The 17,148-nt window shown below is 40.7% G+C and overlaps 1 protein-coding gene and 30 non-coding genes across 31 annotated transcripts in view; 30 read left to right on the top strand and 1 right to left on the bottom strand.

The window, feature by feature from the left end:
- The window catches only part of mapk11 (mitogen-activated protein kinase 11), a 183,631-nt gene that overhangs the window by 26,034 nt on the left and 140,449 nt on the right, over positions 1-17,148 (bottom strand). The gene's annotated exons all lie outside the window — the stretch shown is intronic.
- On the top strand, positions 632-714 carry trnal-uag (transfer RNA leucine (anticodon UAG)). The gene has a single exon. It is a non-coding gene; the product is annotated as a tRNA-Leu (tRNA).
- trnal-cag (transfer RNA leucine (anticodon CAG)) lies at positions 922-1,004 on the top strand. The gene has a single exon. It is a non-coding gene; the product is annotated as a tRNA-Leu (tRNA).
- trnal-uag (transfer RNA leucine (anticodon UAG)) lies at positions 1,212-1,294 on the top strand. Its single transcript has one exon. It is a non-coding gene; the product is annotated as a tRNA-Leu (tRNA).
- On the top strand, positions 1,792-1,874 carry trnal-uag (transfer RNA leucine (anticodon UAG)). Its single transcript has one exon. It is a non-coding gene; the product is annotated as a tRNA-Leu (tRNA).
- On the top strand, positions 2,082-2,164 carry trnal-cag (transfer RNA leucine (anticodon CAG)). The gene has a single exon. It is a non-coding gene; the product is annotated as a tRNA-Leu (tRNA).
- trnal-cag (transfer RNA leucine (anticodon CAG)) lies at positions 2,372-2,454 on the top strand. The gene has a single exon. It is a non-coding gene; the product is annotated as a tRNA-Leu (tRNA).
- trnal-cag (transfer RNA leucine (anticodon CAG)) lies at positions 2,953-3,035 on the top strand. The gene has a single exon. It is a non-coding gene; the product is annotated as a tRNA-Leu (tRNA).
- trnal-cag (transfer RNA leucine (anticodon CAG)) lies at positions 3,243-3,325 on the top strand. The gene has a single exon. It is a non-coding gene; the product is annotated as a tRNA-Leu (tRNA).
- On the top strand, positions 3,824-3,906 carry trnal-cag (transfer RNA leucine (anticodon CAG)). Its single transcript has one exon. It is a non-coding gene; the product is annotated as a tRNA-Leu (tRNA).
- Positions 4,114-4,196, top strand: trnal-cag (transfer RNA leucine (anticodon CAG)). The gene has a single exon. It is a non-coding gene; the product is annotated as a tRNA-Leu (tRNA).
- Positions 4,693-4,775, top strand: trnal-cag (transfer RNA leucine (anticodon CAG)). The gene has a single exon. It is a non-coding gene; the product is annotated as a tRNA-Leu (tRNA).
- On the top strand, positions 4,983-5,065 carry trnal-cag (transfer RNA leucine (anticodon CAG)). The gene has a single exon. It is a non-coding gene; the product is annotated as a tRNA-Leu (tRNA).
- Positions 5,274-5,357, top strand: trnal-uag (transfer RNA leucine (anticodon UAG)). Its single transcript has one exon. It is a non-coding gene; the product is annotated as a tRNA-Leu (tRNA).
- Positions 5,855-5,937, top strand: trnal-cag (transfer RNA leucine (anticodon CAG)). The gene has a single exon. It is a non-coding gene; the product is annotated as a tRNA-Leu (tRNA).
- On the top strand, positions 6,146-6,228 carry trnal-cag (transfer RNA leucine (anticodon CAG)). Its single transcript has one exon. It is a non-coding gene; the product is annotated as a tRNA-Leu (tRNA).
- On the top strand, positions 6,727-6,809 carry trnal-cag (transfer RNA leucine (anticodon CAG)). Its single transcript has one exon. It is a non-coding gene; the product is annotated as a tRNA-Leu (tRNA).
- On the top strand, positions 7,017-7,099 carry trnal-cag (transfer RNA leucine (anticodon CAG)). Its single transcript has one exon. It is a non-coding gene; the product is annotated as a tRNA-Leu (tRNA).
- trnal-cag (transfer RNA leucine (anticodon CAG)) lies at positions 7,596-7,678 on the top strand. The gene has a single exon. It is a non-coding gene; the product is annotated as a tRNA-Leu (tRNA).
- On the top strand, positions 7,886-7,968 carry trnal-cag (transfer RNA leucine (anticodon CAG)). Its single transcript has one exon. It is a non-coding gene; the product is annotated as a tRNA-Leu (tRNA).
- On the top strand, positions 8,177-8,260 carry trnal-uag (transfer RNA leucine (anticodon UAG)). Its single transcript has one exon. It is a non-coding gene; the product is annotated as a tRNA-Leu (tRNA).
- trnal-cag (transfer RNA leucine (anticodon CAG)) lies at positions 9,628-9,710 on the top strand. Its single transcript has one exon. It is a non-coding gene; the product is annotated as a tRNA-Leu (tRNA).
- Positions 10,498-10,580, top strand: trnal-uag (transfer RNA leucine (anticodon UAG)). The gene has a single exon. It is a non-coding gene; the product is annotated as a tRNA-Leu (tRNA).
- Positions 11,079-11,161, top strand: trnal-cag (transfer RNA leucine (anticodon CAG)). Its single transcript has one exon. It is a non-coding gene; the product is annotated as a tRNA-Leu (tRNA).
- Positions 11,658-11,740, top strand: trnal-cag (transfer RNA leucine (anticodon CAG)). Its single transcript has one exon. It is a non-coding gene; the product is annotated as a tRNA-Leu (tRNA).
- trnap-cgg (transfer RNA proline (anticodon CGG)) lies at positions 12,238-12,320 on the top strand. The gene has a single exon. It is a non-coding gene; the product is annotated as a tRNA-Pro (tRNA).
- trnal-cag (transfer RNA leucine (anticodon CAG)) lies at positions 15,144-15,226 on the top strand. The gene has a single exon. It is a non-coding gene; the product is annotated as a tRNA-Leu (tRNA).
- trnal-cag (transfer RNA leucine (anticodon CAG)) lies at positions 15,434-15,516 on the top strand. Its single transcript has one exon. It is a non-coding gene; the product is annotated as a tRNA-Leu (tRNA).
- Positions 15,725-15,808, top strand: trnal-uag (transfer RNA leucine (anticodon UAG)). The gene has a single exon. It is a non-coding gene; the product is annotated as a tRNA-Leu (tRNA).
- Positions 16,596-16,678, top strand: trnal-cag (transfer RNA leucine (anticodon CAG)). The gene has a single exon. It is a non-coding gene; the product is annotated as a tRNA-Leu (tRNA).
- On the top strand, positions 16,886-16,968 carry trnal-cag (transfer RNA leucine (anticodon CAG)). The gene has a single exon. It is a non-coding gene; the product is annotated as a tRNA-Leu (tRNA).

Genomic DNA, 17,148 nt, shown 5'->3' with positions numbered 1-17,148 from the left:
TGAGAACAGGTTTTAATGACGAACAAAGTACATTGTCATAACAATGAACTTGAGGGTCAGAATGGCCGAGCGGTCCAAGGCGTTACGTTCAGGTCACAGTTTCTTCTGGAGGCGTGTGTTCAAATCCCACTTCTGACAAGTGTTCATCAAAAGACTATTCTGATTATAGTGAAAGAATGGCTCTATCGTTTAGGGTTACAATTTGATACGAATCCGAAGTTTAAAAATCTTAAGCAAGGCAAATCTGTGAACGTTTACGATTGTCTTACAAATTTTTCTGTACCTCTACTGAGAACAGGTTTTAATGACGAACAAAGTACATTGTAATAACAGTGAACTTGACAGTCAGAATGGCCGAGCGGTCCAAGGCGCTGCGTTCAGGTCACAGTCTCTTCTGGAGGCGTGGGTTCGAATCCCACTTCTGACATCTGTTCATCAAAAGACATATTCTGATTATAGTGAAAGAATGGCTCTATCGTTTAGGCTCACACTATGCTACGAATCCGTAGTTTAAAAATCTTTAGCAAGGCAAATCTGTTAACGTTTACGATCGTCTTACAAATTATGTACCTCTACTGAGAACAGGTTTTAATGACGAACAAAGTACATTGTAATAACAATGAACTTGAGAGTCAGAATGGCCGAGCGGTCCAATGCGCTGCGTTTAGGTCGCAGTCTCTTCTGGAGGCGTGGGTTCGAATTCCACTTCTGACATCAGTTCATCAAAGGATGTTTTCTGATTATAGTGAAATAATGGCTCTATCATATAGGGTCACAATTTGCTACTAATCCGTAGTTTAAAAATCTTATGCAAGGCAAATCTGTGAACGTTTACGATCGTCTAACAAATTATTCTGTACCTCTACTGAGAACAGGTTTTAACGATCAACAAAGTACATTGTAATAACAAGGAACTTGACAGTCAGAATGGCCGAGCGGTCCAAGGCGCTGTGTTCAGGTTGCAGTCTCTTCTGGAGGCGTGGGTTCGAATCCCACTTCTGACATCTGTTCATCAAAGGACGTTTTCTGATAATAGTTAAAGAATGGCTCTATCGTTTAGGGTCACAATTTGCTACAAATCCATAGTTTAAAAATCTTAAGCAAGGCAAATCTGTGAACGTTTACGATCGTTTTACAAATAATTCTGTACCTCTACTGAGAACAGGTTTTAATGACGAACAAAGTACATTGTATTAACAATGAACTTGAGAGTCAGAATGGCCGAGCGGTCCAAGGCGCTGCGTTTAGGTCGCAGTCTCTTATGGAGGCGTGGGTTCGAATCCCACTTCTGACATCAGTTTATCAAAGGATATTTTCTGATTATAGTGAAATAATGGCTCTATCGTTTAGGGTGACAATTTGCTACAAATCCATAGTTTTAAAATCTTAAGCCAGGCAAATCTCTGAACATTTACAATCGTCTTACAAATTATTCTTTACCTCTACTGAGAACAGGTTTTAATGATCGACAAAGGACTTTGTCATAACAATGAACTTGACAGTCAGAATGGCCGAGCGGTCCAAGGCGCTGCGTTCAGGTGGCAGTCTCTTCTGGAGGCGTGGGTTCGAATCCCACTTCTGACATCTGTTCATCAAAAAACTTCTTCTGATTATAGTGAAAGAATGGCTCTATCATTTAGGGTCACAATTTGCTACTAATCCGTAGTTTAAAAATCTTATGCAAGGCAAATCTGTGAACGTTTACGATCGTCTAACAAATTATTATGTACCTCTACTGAGAACAGGTTTTAACGGTCAACAAAGTACATTGTCATAACAAGGAACTTGAGAGTCAGAATGGCCGAGCGGTCCAAGGCGCTGCGTTTAGCTCGCAGTCTCTTCTGGAGCTGTGGGTTCGAATCCCACTTCTGACATCTGTTCATTAAAAGACCTCTTCTGATTATAGTGAAAGAATGGCTCTATCATTTAGGGTCACAATTTGATACGAATCCGAAGTTTAAAAATCTTAAGCAAGGCAAATCTGTGAACGCTTATGATCGTCTAACAAATTATTATGTACCTCTACTGAGAACAGGTTTTAACGATCAACAAAGTACATTGTAATAACAAGGAACTTGACAGTCAGAATGGCCGAGTGGTCCAAGGCGCTGCGTTCAGGTCGCAGTATCTTCTGGAGGCGTGGGTTCGAATCCCACTTCTGACATCTGTTCATCAAAAGACCTCTTCTGATTATTGTGAAAGAATGGCTCTATTATTTAGGGTCACAATTTGCTACTAATCCGTAGTTTAAAAATCTTATGCAAGGCAAATCTGTGAACGTTTATGATTGTCTAACAAATTATTCTGTCCCTCTACTGAGAACAGGTTTTAACGATCAACAAAGTACATTGTAATAACAAGGAACTTGACAGTCAGAATGGCCGAGCGGTCCAAGGCGCTGCGTTCAGGTCGCAGTCTCTTCTGGAGGCGTGGGTTCGAATCCCACTTCTGACATCTGTTCATCAAATAAACATATTCTGATTATAGTGAAAGAATGGCTCTATCGTTTAAGGTCACAATTTGCTAAAAATCAGTAGTTTAAAAATATTAAGCAAGGCAAATCTGTGAACGTTTACGATCGTTTTAGAAATTATTCTGTACCTCTACTGAGAACAGGTTTTAATGACGAACAAAGTACATTGTCATAACAATGAACTCGAGGGTCAGAATGGCCGAGCAGTCCAAGGAGTTACGTTCAGGTCACAGTTTCTTCTGGAGGCGTGGGTTCAAATCCCACTTCTGACATCTGTTCATCAAAAGACATATTCTGATTATAGTGAAAGAATGGCTCTATCGTTTAGGGTTTCAATTTGATACGAATCTGTAGTTTAAAAATCTTTAGCAAGGCAAATCTGTGAACGTTTACGATCGTCTTACAAATTATTCTTTACCTCTACTGAGAACAGGTTTTAATGACGAACAAAGTACATTGTAATAACAGTGAACTTGACAGTCAGAATGGCCGAGCGGTCCAAGGCGCTGCGTTCAGGTCGTAGTCTCTTCTGGAGGCGTGGGTTCGAATCCCACTTCTGACATCTGTTCATCAAAAGACCTCTTCTGATTATTGTGAAAGAATGGCTCTATCATTTAGGGTCACAATTTGCTACTAATCCGTAGTTTAAAAATCTTATGCAAGGCAAATCTGTGAACGTTTACCATTGTCTAATAAATTATTCTGTACCTCTACTGAGAACAGGTTTTAACGATCAACAAAGTACATTGTAATAACAAGGAACTTGACAGTCAGAATGGCCGAGCGGTCCAAGGCGCTGCGTTCAGGTCGCAGTCTCTTCTGGAGGCGTGGGTTCGAATCCCACTTCTGACATCTGTTCATCAAATAAACTTATTCTGATTATAGTGAAAGAATGGCTCTATCGTTTAAGGTCACAAATTGCTACAAATCCGTAGTTTAAAAATATTAAGCAAGGCAAATCTGTGAACGTTTACGATCGTTTTAGAAATTATTCTGTACCTCTACTGAGAACAGGTTTTAATGACGAACAAAGTACATTGTCATAACAATGAACTTGAGGGTCAGAATGGCCGAGCGGTCCAAGGCGTTACGTTCAGGTCACAGTTTCTTCTGGAGGCGTGGGTTCTAATCCCACTTCTGACATCTGTTCATCAAAAGACATATTCTGATTATAGTGAAAGAATGGCTCTATCGTTTAGGGTTACAATTTGATACGAATCCGAAGTTTAAAAATCTTAAGCAAGGCAAATCTGTGAATGTTTACGATTGTCTTACAAATTTTTCTGTACCTCTACCGAGAACAGGTTTTAATGACGAACAAAGTACATTGTGATAACAGTGAACCTGACAGTCAGAATGGCCGAGCGGTCCAAGGCGCTGCGTTCAGGTCGCAGTCTTTTCTAGAGGAGTGGGTTCGAATCCCACTTCTGACATCTGTTCATCAAAAGACATATTCTGATTATAGTGAAAGAATGGCTCTATCATTTAGGCTCACACTTTGCTACGAATCCGTAGTTTAAAAATCTTAAGCAAGGCAATTCTGTGAACGTTTACGATCGTTTCACAAATTTTTCTGTACCTCTACCGAGAACAGGTTTTAATGACGAACAAAGTACATTGTCTTAACAATGAACTTGAGAGTCAGAATGGCCAAGCGGTCCAAGGCGCTGCGTTCAGGTCGCAGTCTCTTCTGGAGGCGTGGGTTCGAATCCCACTTCTGACATCTGTTCATCAAAGGATGTTTTCTGATTATAGTTAAAGAATGGCTCTATCGTTTAGGGTCACAATTTGCTACAAATCCGTAGTTTAAAAATATTAAGCAAGGCAAATCTGTGAACGTTTACGATCGTTTTACAAATTATTCTGTACTTCTACTGAGAACAGGTTTTAATGACGAACAAAGTACATTGTCATAACAATGAACTTGAGGGTCAGAATGGCCGTTGGTCCAAGGCGTTACGTTCAGGTCAGAGTTTCTTCTGGAGGCGTGGGTTCAAATCCCACTTCTGACATCAGTTCATCAAAGGATATTTTCTGATTATAGTGAAATAATGGCTCTATCGTTTAGGGTGACAATTTGCTACAAATCCATAGTTTTAAAATCTTAAGCCAGGCAAATCTCTGAACATTTACAATCGTCTTACAAATTATTCTTTACCTCTACTGAGAACAGGTTTTAATGATCGACAAAGTACTTTGTCGCAACAATGAACTTGACAGTCAGAATGGCCGAGTGGTCCAAGGCGCTGCGTTCAGGTCGCAGTCTCCTCTGGAGGCGTGGGTTCGAATCCCACTTCTGACATCTGTTCATCAAAAGACCTCTTCTGATTATAGTGAAAGAATGGCTCTATCATTAAGGGTCACAATTTGCTACAAATCCGTAGTTTAAAAATCTTATGCAAGGCAAATCTGTGAACGTTTACGATCGTCTAACAAATTATTATGTACCTCTACTGAGAACAGGTTTTAACGATCAACAAAGTACATTGTAATAACAAGGAACTTGACAGTCAGAATGGCCGAGCGGTCCAAGGCGCTGCGTTCAGGTCGCAGCCTCTTCTGGAGGCGTGGGTTCGAATCCCACTTCTGACATCTGTTCATCAAAGGGATGTTTTCTGATAATAGTTAAAGAATGGCTCTATCGTTTAGGGTCACAATTTGCTACAAATCCATAGTTTAAAAATCTTAAGCAAGGCAAATCTGTGAACGTTTACGATCGTTTTACAAATAATTCTGTACCTCTACTGAGAACAGGTTTTAATGACGAACAAAGTACATTGTAATAACAATGAACTTGAGAGTCAGAATGGCCGAGCGGTCCAAAGCGCTGCGTTTAGGTCGCAGTCTCTTCTGGAGGCGTGGGTTCGAAATCCCACTTCTGACATCAGTTCATCAAAGGATATTTTCTGATTATAGTGAAATAATGGCTCTATCGTTTAGGGTGACAATTTGCTACAAATCCATAGTTTTAAAATCTTAAGCCAGGCAAATCTCTGAACATTTACAATCGTCTTACAAATTATTCTTTACCTCTACTGAGAACAGGTTTTAATGATCGACAAAGTACTTTGTCATAACAATGAACTTGACAGTCAGAATGGCCGAGCGGTCCAAGGCGCTGCGTTCAGCTCGCAGTCTCTTCTGGAGGCGTGGGTTCGAATTCCACTTCTGACATCTGTTCATCAAAAGACCTCTTCTGATTATAGTGAAAGAATGGCTCTATCATTTAGGGTCACAATTTGCTACTAATCCGTAGTTTAAAAATCTTATGCAAGGCAAATCTGTGAACGTTTACGATCGTCTAACAAATTATTCTCTACCTCTACTGAGAACCGGTTTTACCGATCAACAAAGTACATTGTAATAACAAGGAAATTGACAGTCAGAATGGCCGAGCGGTCCAAGGCGCTGCGTTCAGGTCGCAGTCTCTTCTGGAGGCGTGGGTTCGAATCCCACTTCTGACATCTGTTCATCAAATAAACTTATTCTGATTATAGTGAAAGAATGGCTCTATCATTTAAGGTCACAATTTGCTACTAATCCGTAGTTTAAAAATCTTATGCAAGGCAAATCTGTGAACGTTTACGATCGTCTAACAAATTATTCTCTACCTCTACTGAGAACCGGTTTTACCGATCAACAAAGTACATTGTAATAACAAGGAAATTGACAGTCAGAATGGCCGAGCGGTCCAAGGCGCTGCGTTCAGGTCGCAGTCTCTTCTGGAGGCGTGGGTTCGAATCCCACTTCTGACATCTGTTCATCAAATAAACTTATTCTGATTATAGTGAAAGAATGGCTCTATCATTTAAGGTCACAAATTGCTACAAATCCGTAGTTTAAAAATATTAAGCAAGGCAAATCTGTGAACGTTTACGATCGTTTTAGAAATTATTCTGTACCTCTACTGAGAACAGGTTTTAATGACGAACAAAGTACATTGTCATAACAATGAACTTGAGGGTCAGAATGGCCGAGCGGTCCAAGGCGTTACGTTCAGGTCACAGTTTCTTCTGGAGGCGTGGGTTCAAATCCCACTTCTGACATCTGTTCATCAAAAGACATATTCTGATTATAGTGAAAGAATGGCTCTATCGTTTAGGGTTACAATTTGATACGAATCCGAAGTTTAAAAATCTTAAGCAAGGCAAATCTGTGAATGTTTACGATTGTCTTACAAATTTTTCTGTACCTCTACCGAGAACAGGTTTTAATGACGAACAAAGTACATTGTGATAACAGTGAACCTGACAGTCAGAATGGCCGAGCGGTCCAAGGCGCTGCGTTCAGGTCGCAGTCTTTTCTAGAGGAGTGGGTTCGAATCCCACTTCTGACATCTGTTCATCAAAAGACATATTCTGATTATAGTGAAAGAATGGCTCTATCGTTTAGGCTCACACTTTGCTACGAATCCGTAGTTTAAAAATCTTAAGCAAGGCAATTCTGTGAACGTTTACGATCGTTTCACAAATTTTTCTGTACCTCTACCGAGAACAGGTTTTAATGACGAACAAAGTACATTGTCTTAACAATGAACTTGAGAGTCAGAATGGCCAAGCGGTCCAAGGCGCTGCGTTCAGGTCGCAGTCTCTTCTGGAGGCGTGGGTTCGAATCCCACTTCTGACATCTGTTCATCAAAGGATGTTTTCTGATTGTAGTTAGAGAATGGCTCTATCGTTTAAGGTCACAATTTGCTACAAATCCGTAGTTTAAAAATATTAAGCAAGGCAAATCTGTGAACGTTTACGATCGTTTTACAAATTATTCTGTACTTCTACTGAGAACAGGTTTTAATGACGAACAAAGTACATTGTCATAACAATGAACTTGAGGGTCAGAATGGCCGTTGGTCCAAGGCGTTACGTTCAGGTCAGAGTTTCTTCTGGAGGCGTGGGTTCAAATCCCACTTCTGACATCAGTTCATCAAAGGATATTTTCTGATTATAGTGAAATAATGGCTCTATCGTTTAGGGTGACAATTTGCTACAAATCCATAGTTTTAAAATCTTAAGCCAGGCAAATCTCTGAACATTTACAATCGTCTTACAAATTATTCTTTACCTCTACTGAGAACAGGTTTTAATGATCGACAAAGTACTTTGTCATAACAATGAACTTGACAGTCAGAATGGCCGAGTGGTCCAAGGCGCTGCGTTCAGGTCGCAGTCTCCTCTGGAGGCGTGGGTTCGAATCCCACTTCTGACATCTGTTCATCAAAAGACCTCTTCTGATTATAGTGAAAGAATGGCTCTATCATTAAGGGTCACAATTTGCTACAAATCCGTAGTTTAAAAATCTTATGCAAGGCAAATCTGTGAACGTTTACGATCGTCTAACAAATTATTATGTACCTCTACTGAGAACAGGTTTTAACGATCAACAAAGTACATTGTAATAACAAGGAACTTGACAGTCAGAATGGCCGAGCGGTCCAAGGCGCTGCGTTCAGGTCGCAGCCTCTTCTGGAGGCGTGGGTTCGAATCCCACTTCTGACATCTGTTCATCAAAGGGATGTTTTCTGATAATAGTTAAAGAATGGCTCTATCGTTTAGGGTCACAATTTGCTACAAATCCATAGTTTAAAAATCTTAAGCAAGGCAAATCTGTGAACGTTTACGATCGTTTTACAAATAATTCTGTACCTCTACTGAGAACAGGTTTTAATGACGAACAAAGTACATTGTAATAACAATGAACTTGAGAGTCAGAATGGCCGAGCGGTCCAAAGTGCTGCGTTTAGGTCGCAGTCTCTTCTGGAGGCGTGGGTTCGAAATCCCACTTCTGACATCAGTTCATCAAAGGATATTTTCTGATTATAGTGAAATAATGGCTCTATCGTTTAGGGTGACAATTTGCTACAAATCCATAGTTTTAAAATCTTAAGCCAGGCAAATCTCTGAACATTTACAATCGTCTTACAAATTATTCTTTACCTCTACTGAGAACAGGTTTTAATGATCGACAAAGTACTTTGTCATAACAATGAACTTGACAGTCAGAATGGCCGAGCGGTCCAAGGCGCTGCGTTCAGCTCGCAGCCTCTTCTGGAGGCGTGGGTTCGAATTCCACTTCTGACATCTGTTCATCAAAAGACCTCTTCTGATTATAATGAAAGAGTGGCTCTATCATTTAGGGTCACAATTTGCTACTAATCCGTAGTTTAAAAATCTTATGCAAGGCAAATCTGTGAACGTTTACGATCGTCTAACAAATTATTCTCTACCTCTACTGAGAACCGGTTTTACCGATCAACAAAGTACATTGTAATAACAAGGAAATTGACAGTCAGAATGGCCGAGCGGTCCAAGACGCTGCGTTCAGGTCGCAGTCTCTTCTGGAGGCGTGGGATCGAATCCCACTTCTGACATCTGTTCATCAAATAAACATATTCTGATTATAGTGAAAGAATGGCTCTATCGATTAAGGTCACAATTTGCTACAAATCCGTAGTTTAAAAATATTAAGCAAGGCAAATCTGTGAACGTTTACGATCGTTTTAGAAATTATTCTGTACCTCTACTGAAAACAGGTTTTAATGACGAACAAAATACATTGTCATAACAATGAACTTGAGGGTCAGAATGGCCGAGCGGTCCAAGGCGTTACTTCAGGTCACAGTTTCTTCTGGAGGCGTGCGTTCAAATCCCACTTCTGACATCTGTTCATCAAAAGACATATTCTGATTATAGTGAAAGAATGGCTCTATCGTTTAGGGTTTCAATTTGATACGAATCCGTAGTTTAAAAATCTTTGGCAAGGCAAATCTGTGAACGTTTACGATCGTCTTACAAATTATTATGTAGCTCTACTGTGAACATGTTTTAACGATCAACAAAGTACATTGTAATAACAACGAACTTGAGAGTCAGAATGGCCGAGCGGTCCAAGGCGCTGCGTTCAGGTCACAGTCTCTTCTGGAGGCGTGGGTTCGAATCCCACTTCTGACATCTGTTCATCAAAGGACGTTTTCTGATTATAGTGAAAGAATGGCTCTATCGTTTAGGGTCACAATTTGCTACTAATCCGTAGTTTAAAAATCTTAAGCAAGGCAAATCTGTGAACGTTTACGATCGTTTTAGAAATTATTCTGTACCTCTACTGAGAACAGGTTTTAATGACGAACAAAGTACATTGTCTTGACAATGAACTTGAGAGTCAGAATGGCCGAGCGGTCCAAGGCGCTGCGTTCAGGTCGCAGTCTCTTCTGGAGGCGTGGGTTCAAATCCCACTTCTGACATCTGTTCATCAAAGGATGATTTCTGATAATAGTTAAATAATGGCTCTATCGTTTAGGGTCACAATTTGCTACAAATCCATAGTTTAAAAATCTTAAGCAAGGCAAATCTGTGAACGTTTACGATCGTTTTACAAATAATTCTCTACCTCTACTGAGAACAGGTTTTAATGACGAACAAAGTACATTGTCATAACAATGAACTTATGGGTCAGAATGGCCGAGCGGTCCAAGGCGTTACGTTCAGGTCACAGTTTCTTCTGGAGGCGTGGGTTCAAATCCCACTTCTGACATCTGTTCATCAAAAGACATATTCTGATTATAGTGAAAGAATGGCTCTATCGTTTAGGGTTACAATTTGATACGAATCCGAAGTTTAAAAATCTTAAGCAAGGCAAATCTGTGAACGTTTACGATTGTCTTACAAATTTTTCTGTACCTCTACTGAGAACAGGTTTTAATGACGAACAAAGTACATTGTAATAACAGTGAACCTGACAGTCAGAATGGCCGAGCGGTCCAAGGCGCTGCGTTCAGGTCGCAGTCTCTTCTGGAGGCGTGGGTTCCAATCCCATTTCTGACATCTGTTCATAAAAAGACATATTCTGATTATAGTGAAAGAATGGCTCTATCGTTTAGGCTCACACTTTGCTACGAATCCGTAGTTTAAAAATCTTTAGCAAGGCAAATCTGTGAACGTTTACGATCGTCTTACAAATTATTTTGTACCTCTACTGAGAACAGGTTTTAATGACGAACAAAGTACATTGTAATAACAATGAACTTGAGAGTCAGAATGGCCGAGCTTTCCAAGGCGCTGCATTTAGGTCGCAGTCTCTTCTGGAGGCGTGGGTTCGAATCCCACTTCTGACATCAGTTCATCAAAGGATATTTTCTGATTATAGTGAAATAATGGCTCTATCGTTTAGGGTGACAATTTGCTACAAATCCATAGTTTTAAAATCTTAAGCCAGGCAAATCTCTGAACATTTACAATCGTCTTACAAATTATTCTTTACCTCTACTGAGAACAGGTTTTAATGATCGACAAAGTACTTTGTCAAAACAATGAACTTGACAGTCAGAATGGCCGAGCGGTCCAAGGCGCTGCGTTCAGGTCGCAGTCTCTTCTGGAGGCGTGGGTTCGAATTCCACTTCTGACATCTGTTCATCAAAAGACCTCTTCTGATTATAGTGAAAGAATGGCTCCATCATTTTAGGGTCACAATTTGCTACTAATCCGTAGTTTAAAAATCTTATGCAAGGCAAATCTGTGAACGTTTACGATCGGCTAACAAATTATTATGTACATCTACTGAGAACAGGTTTTAAAGATCAACAAAGTACATTGTAATAACAAGGAACTGGACAGTCAGAATGGCCGAGTGGTCCAAGGCGCTGCGTTCAGGTCGCAGTCTCTTCTGGAGGCGTGGGTTCGAATCCCACTTCTGACATCTGTTCATCAAAAGACCTCTTCTGATTATAGTGAAAGAATGGCTCTATCATTTAGGGTCACAATTTGCTACTAATCCGTAGTTTAAAAATCTTATGCAAGGCAAATCTGTGAACGTTTACGATCGTCTAACAAATTATTCTGTACTTCACTGAGAACAGGTTTTAACGATCAACAAAGTACATTGTAATAACGAGGAACTTGACAGTCAGAATGGCCGAGCGGTCCAAGGCGCTGCATTCAGGTCGCAGTCTCTTCTGGAGGCGTGGGTTCGAATCCCACTTCTGACATCTGTTCATCAAAGGACGTTTTCTGATAATAGTTAAAGAAAGGCTCTATCGTTTAGGGTGACAATTTGCTACAAATCCATAGTTTAAAAATCTTAAGCCAGGCAAATCTCTGAACATTTACAATCGTCTTACAAATTATTCTTTACCTCTACTGAGAACAGGTTTTAATGATCGACAAAGTACTTTGTCATAACAATGTACTTGACAGTCAGAATGGCCGAGCGGTCCAAGGCGCTGCGTTCAGGTCGCAGTCTCTTCTGGAGGCGTGGGTTCGAATCCCACTTCTGACATCTGTTCATCAAAAGACCTCTTGTGATTATAGTGAAACAATGGCTCTATCATTTAGGGTCACAATTTGCTACTAATCCGTAGTTTAAAAATCTTATGCAAGGCAAATCTGTGAACGTTTACGATCGTCTAACAAATTATTATCTACCTCTACTGAGAACAGGTTTTAACGATCAACAAAGTACATTGTAATAACAAGGAACTTGACGGTCAGAATGGCCGAGTGGTCCAAGGCGCTGCGTTCAGGTCGCAGTCTCTTCTGGACGCATGGGTTCGAATCCCACTTCTGACATCTGTTCATCAAAAGACCTCTTCTGATTATAGTGAAAAAATGGCTCTATCATTTAGGGTCACAATTTGCTACTAATCCGTAGTTTAAAAATCTTATGCAAGGCAAATCTGTGAATGTTTACGATCGTCTAACAAATTATTATGTACATCTACTGAGAACAGGTTTTAAAGATCAACAAAGTACATTGTAATAACAAGGAACTTGAGAGTAAGAATGGCCGAGCGGTCCAAGGCGCTGCGTTCGGGTCGCAGTCTCTTCTGGAGGCGTGGGTTCGAATCCCACTTCTGACATCTCATCATCAAAGGACGTTTTCTGATAATAGTTAAAGAATGGCTCTATCGTTTAGGGTCACAATTTGCTACAAATCCATAGTTTAAAAATCATAAGCAAGGCAAATCTGTGAACGTTTACGATCGTTTTACAAATAATTCTGTACCTCTACTGAGAACAGGTTTTAATGACGAACAAAGTACATTGTAATAACAATGAACTTGAGAGTCAGAATGGCCGAGCGGTCCAAGGCGCTGCGTTTAGGTCGCAGTCTCTTATGGAGGCGTAGTTTCGAAACCCACTTCTATGGCGTTTAAAGCGTGCCACAACCCGTGCACGCGCATTGGGTCCACAGCGCGCGTGTGAACGGGACTCGCGAGTGCAAATATACATGGCAGCGCGCGTGTGAACGGGACTCGCGAGCGAAAATATACATGGCGAGAGGTCATTTGTGCACTGAGAGGGAGCAAACTGTGTCTGTGAGCGCACAAGGATGTGCACAAGTGACAAACCTGCGTGCGCGCGTTGTCAACGAGCACACGGCAGAGGAAAACGTGCGCGCGCGGCAGCCTCTGTGCACGCTCGGCAGCCTCTCTGCGCGCTCGGTTTCTGACTCCTGCTCGCTCGGCTGTCAGGGCTTTTGGCACTCTGGAGGCGTGGCCTGTGGCAGATCTTGTCTGTCCTCTGATTGGTTAGTTCACCCCGCACATTACACTCTATCTATATAAAAAAGTCTGATGTTCAGTAGTTGCTGCCGTAGCTCAGCTGGGAGAGCGGGTGACTCCCTGGAGGATCCAGGTTCGAGTCCGGGCAAGGAAAATGTAGTAGACTTCATGTTAATTTTTCTTAATTTCAGGTATTTTTCAGTTGTGACCGTTCAACTGTCATTAAACGTCCGAATGTTTGCTGGGCAGTGTTTTAAAAAGTGCACATAAGCTAGATGGTTTTAACCATATAAAATTACATTTTTTGTGATACTGGAAAAATACATACTGAAATAAAACTACTGATTGAAAACTTTATGACTGTGGTTGTACAATATATGACTCACTAATACACTGCAAACTCCCTTAGAGTGGGGCTTCCAGAGAGAGAGAGAGAGAGAGAAAGAGAGAGAGAGAGAGAGAGAGAGAGAGAGAGAGAGAGAGAGAGAGAGAGAAGTTCTTGCCTCATTAATGAATTGTTTATTTTTTTCAGTATTTAATTGACAAATTATCCTTTCAAATAATTAATTGATGAGTTTCATAATTGTCCATTTAGAATTGTTGAATGGACTGAGTCAAGTTTGGTGCACTTTATATATTTCAAAACATATTTTTTTTATTTTAATGATGCATATAAATAATTTAAATGTTAATTTAATGAAATATTTCTATTTTTTCATTACCTCACCCTTGTTTTGACAAAAACGGGACCTTGCTGGATAATATCATGGAGAAACTATTTGTTCACAGTACATGGCTCAGTGAGGATCTGTGTAAAGGAGGAGATACTCAGAAATCTGTCTGCAGATTGTTACAACCCAGACTGGAAGTGGTGGGCTGTAATAAGAAAGGAGACCAAACAGAGGAGTGGGGGTTCAACAACTGATTTATTTAACAAAAGTAAGGATTTAATAAAGCAAGTTAGTGAACAGAAAATGGCCATCTCAAGGTTTTACTCGGATGTCCCTCAGCAGGGTGCAGCACTGTTGAAGGTCATCTGAATGAAAGCTTGATATGCAGTTTCTTTATGAAATGGACAATTATGTAACTCATCAATTAATTATTTGAAAGGATAATTTGTCAATTAAATACTGAAAAAAATAAACAATTCATTAATGAGGCAAGAACTTCTCTCTCTCTCTCTCTCTCTCTCTCTCTGGAAGCCCCACTCTAAGGGAGTTTGCAGTGTATTAGTGAGTCATATATTGTACAACCACAGTCATAAAGTTTTCAATCAGTAGTTTTATTTCAGTATGTATTTTTCCAGTATCACAAAAAATGTAATTTTATATGGTTAAAACCATCTAGCTTATGTGCACTTTTTAAAACACTGCCCAGCAAACATTCGGACGTTTAATGACAGTTGAACGGTCACAACTGTAAAATACATGAAATTAAGAAAAGTTAACATGACGTCTACTACATTTTCCTTGCCCGGACTCGAACCTGGATCCTCCGGGGCGAGAGTCACCTGCTCTCCCAGCTGAGCTATGCCAGCAACTACTGAACATCAGACTTTTTTATATAGATAGAGGGTAAAGTGCGGGGTGAACTAACCAATCAGAGGACAGACAAGATCTGCCACAGGCCACGCCTCCAGAGTGCCAAAAGCCCTTACAGCCGAGCGAGCAGGAGTCAGAAACCGAGCGCGCAGTGAGGCTGCCGAGCGCGCACAGAGGCTGCCGCGCGCGCACGTTTTCCTCTGCCGTGTGCTCGTTGACAACGCGCGCACGCAGGTTTTTCACTTGTGCACATCCTTGTGCGCTCACAGACACAGTTTGCTCCCTCTCTGTGCACAAATGACCTCTCGCCATGTATATTTTCGCTCGCGAGTCCCGTTCACACGCGCGCGAGTCCCGTTCACACGCGCGCTGTGGACCCAATGCGCGTGCACGGGTTCTGACACGGGTATGACGCGATACACTTCTGACATCAGTTCATCAAAGGATATTTTCTGATTATGGTGAAATAATGGCTCTATCGTTTAGGGTGACAATTTGCTACAAATCCATAGTTTTAAAATCTTAAGCCAGGCAAATCTCTGAACATTTACAATCGTCTTACAAATTATTCTTTACCTCTACTGAGAACAGGTTTTAATGAGTGACAAAGTACTTTGTCATAACAATGAACTTGACAGTCAGAATGGCCGAGCGGTCCAAGGCACTGCGTTCAGGTCGCAGTCTCTTCTGGAGGCGTGGGTTCAAATCCCACTTCTGACATCTGTTCATCAAAAGACCTCTTCTGATTATAGTGAAAGAATGGCTCTATAATTTAGGGTCACAATTTGCTACTAATCCGTAGTTTAAAAATCTTATGCAAGGCAAATCTGTGAACGTTTACGATCGTCTAACAAATTATTATGTACCTCTACTGAGAACAGGTTTTAACGATCAACAAAGTACATTGTTATAACAAGGAACTTGACAGTCAGAATGGCCGAGTGGTCCAAGGTGCTGTGTTCAGGTCGCAGTCTCTTCTGGAGGCGTGGGTTCGAATCCCACTTCTGACATCTGTTCATCAAAGGGATGTTTTCTGATAATAGTTAAAGAATGGCTCTATCGTTTAGGGTCACAATTTGCTACAAATCCATAGTTTAAAAATCTTAAGCAAGGCAAATCTGTGAACGTTTACGATCGTTTTACAAATAATTCTGTACCTCTACTGAGAACAGGTTTTAATGACGAACAAAGTACATTGTAATAACAATGAACTTGAGAGTCAGAATGGCCGAGCGGTCCAAAGCGCTGCGTTTAGGTCGCAGTCTCTTCTGGAGGCGTGGGTTCGAAATCCCACTTCTGACATCAGTTCATCAAAGGATATTTTCTGATTATAGTGAAATAATGGCTCTATCGTTTAGGGTGACAATTTGCTACAAATCCATAGTTTTAAAATCTTAAGCCAGGCAAATCTCTGAACATTTACAATCGTCTTACAAATTATTCTTTACCTCTACTGAGAACAGGTTTTAATGATCGACAAAGTACTTTGTCATAACAATGAACTTGACAGTCAGAATGGCCGAGCGGTCCAAGGCGCTGCGTTCAGCTCGCAGTCTCTTCTGGAGGCGTGGGTTCGAATTCCACTTCTGACATCTGTTCATCAAAAGACCTCTTCTGATTATAGTGAAAGAATGGCTCTATCATTTAGGGTCACAATTTGCTACTAATCCGTAGTTTAAAAATCTTTAGCAAGGCAAATCTGTGAACGTTTACGATCGTCTAACAAATTATTCTGTACCTCTACTGAGAACAGGTTTTAATGACGAACAAAGTACATTGTAATAACAGTGAACTTGACAGTCAGAATGGCCGAGCAGTCCAAGGCGCTGCGTTCAGGTCGCAGTCTCTTCTGGAGGCGTGGGTTCGAATCCCACTTCTGACATCTGTTCATCAAAAGACATATTCTGATTATAGTGAAAGAATGGCTCTATCGTTTAGGCTCACACTTTGCTACGAATCCGTAGTTTAAAAATCTTTAGCAAGGCAAATCTGTGAACGTTTACGATCGTCTTACAAATTATTATGTACCTCTACTGAGAACAGGTTTTAATGACGAACAAAGTACATTGTAATAACAGTGAACTTCACAGTCAGAATGGCCGAGCGGTCCAAGGTGCTGCGTTCAGGTCGCAGTCTCTTCTGGAGGCGTGGGTTCGAATCCCACTTCTGACATCTGTTCATCAAAGGACGTTTTCTGATAATAGTGAAAGAATGGCTCTATCATTTAGGGTCACAATTTGCTACTAATCCGTAGTTTAAAAATCTTATGCAAGGCAAATCTGTGAACGTTTACGATCGTCTAACAAATTATTCTGTACCTCTACTGAGAACAGGTTTTAACGATCAACAAAGTACATTGTAATAACAAGGAACTTGACAGTCAGAATGGCCGAGCGGTCCAAGGCGCTGCGTTCAGGTCGCAGTCTCTTCTGGAGGCGTGGGTTCGAATCCCACTTCTGACATCTGTTCATCAAATAAACATATTCTGATTATAGTGAAAGAATGGCTCTATCGTTTAAGGTCACAATTTGCTACAAATCCGTAGTTTAAAAATATTAAGCAAGGCAAATCTGTGAACGTTTACGATCGTTTTAGAAATTATTCTGTACCTCTACTGAGAACAGGTTTTAATGACGAACAAA

The sequence above is a fragment of the Nothobranchius furzeri genome, chromosome 1, assembly GCF_043380555.1.
Source record: "Nothobranchius furzeri strain GRZ-AD chromosome 1, NfurGRZ-RIMD1, whole genome shotgun sequence".
Classification (NCBI taxonomy): domain Eukaryota; kingdom Metazoa; phylum Chordata; class Actinopteri; order Cyprinodontiformes; family Nothobranchiidae; genus Nothobranchius; species Nothobranchius furzeri.
This window is presented reverse-complemented; position numbering and strand designations above follow the sequence as displayed.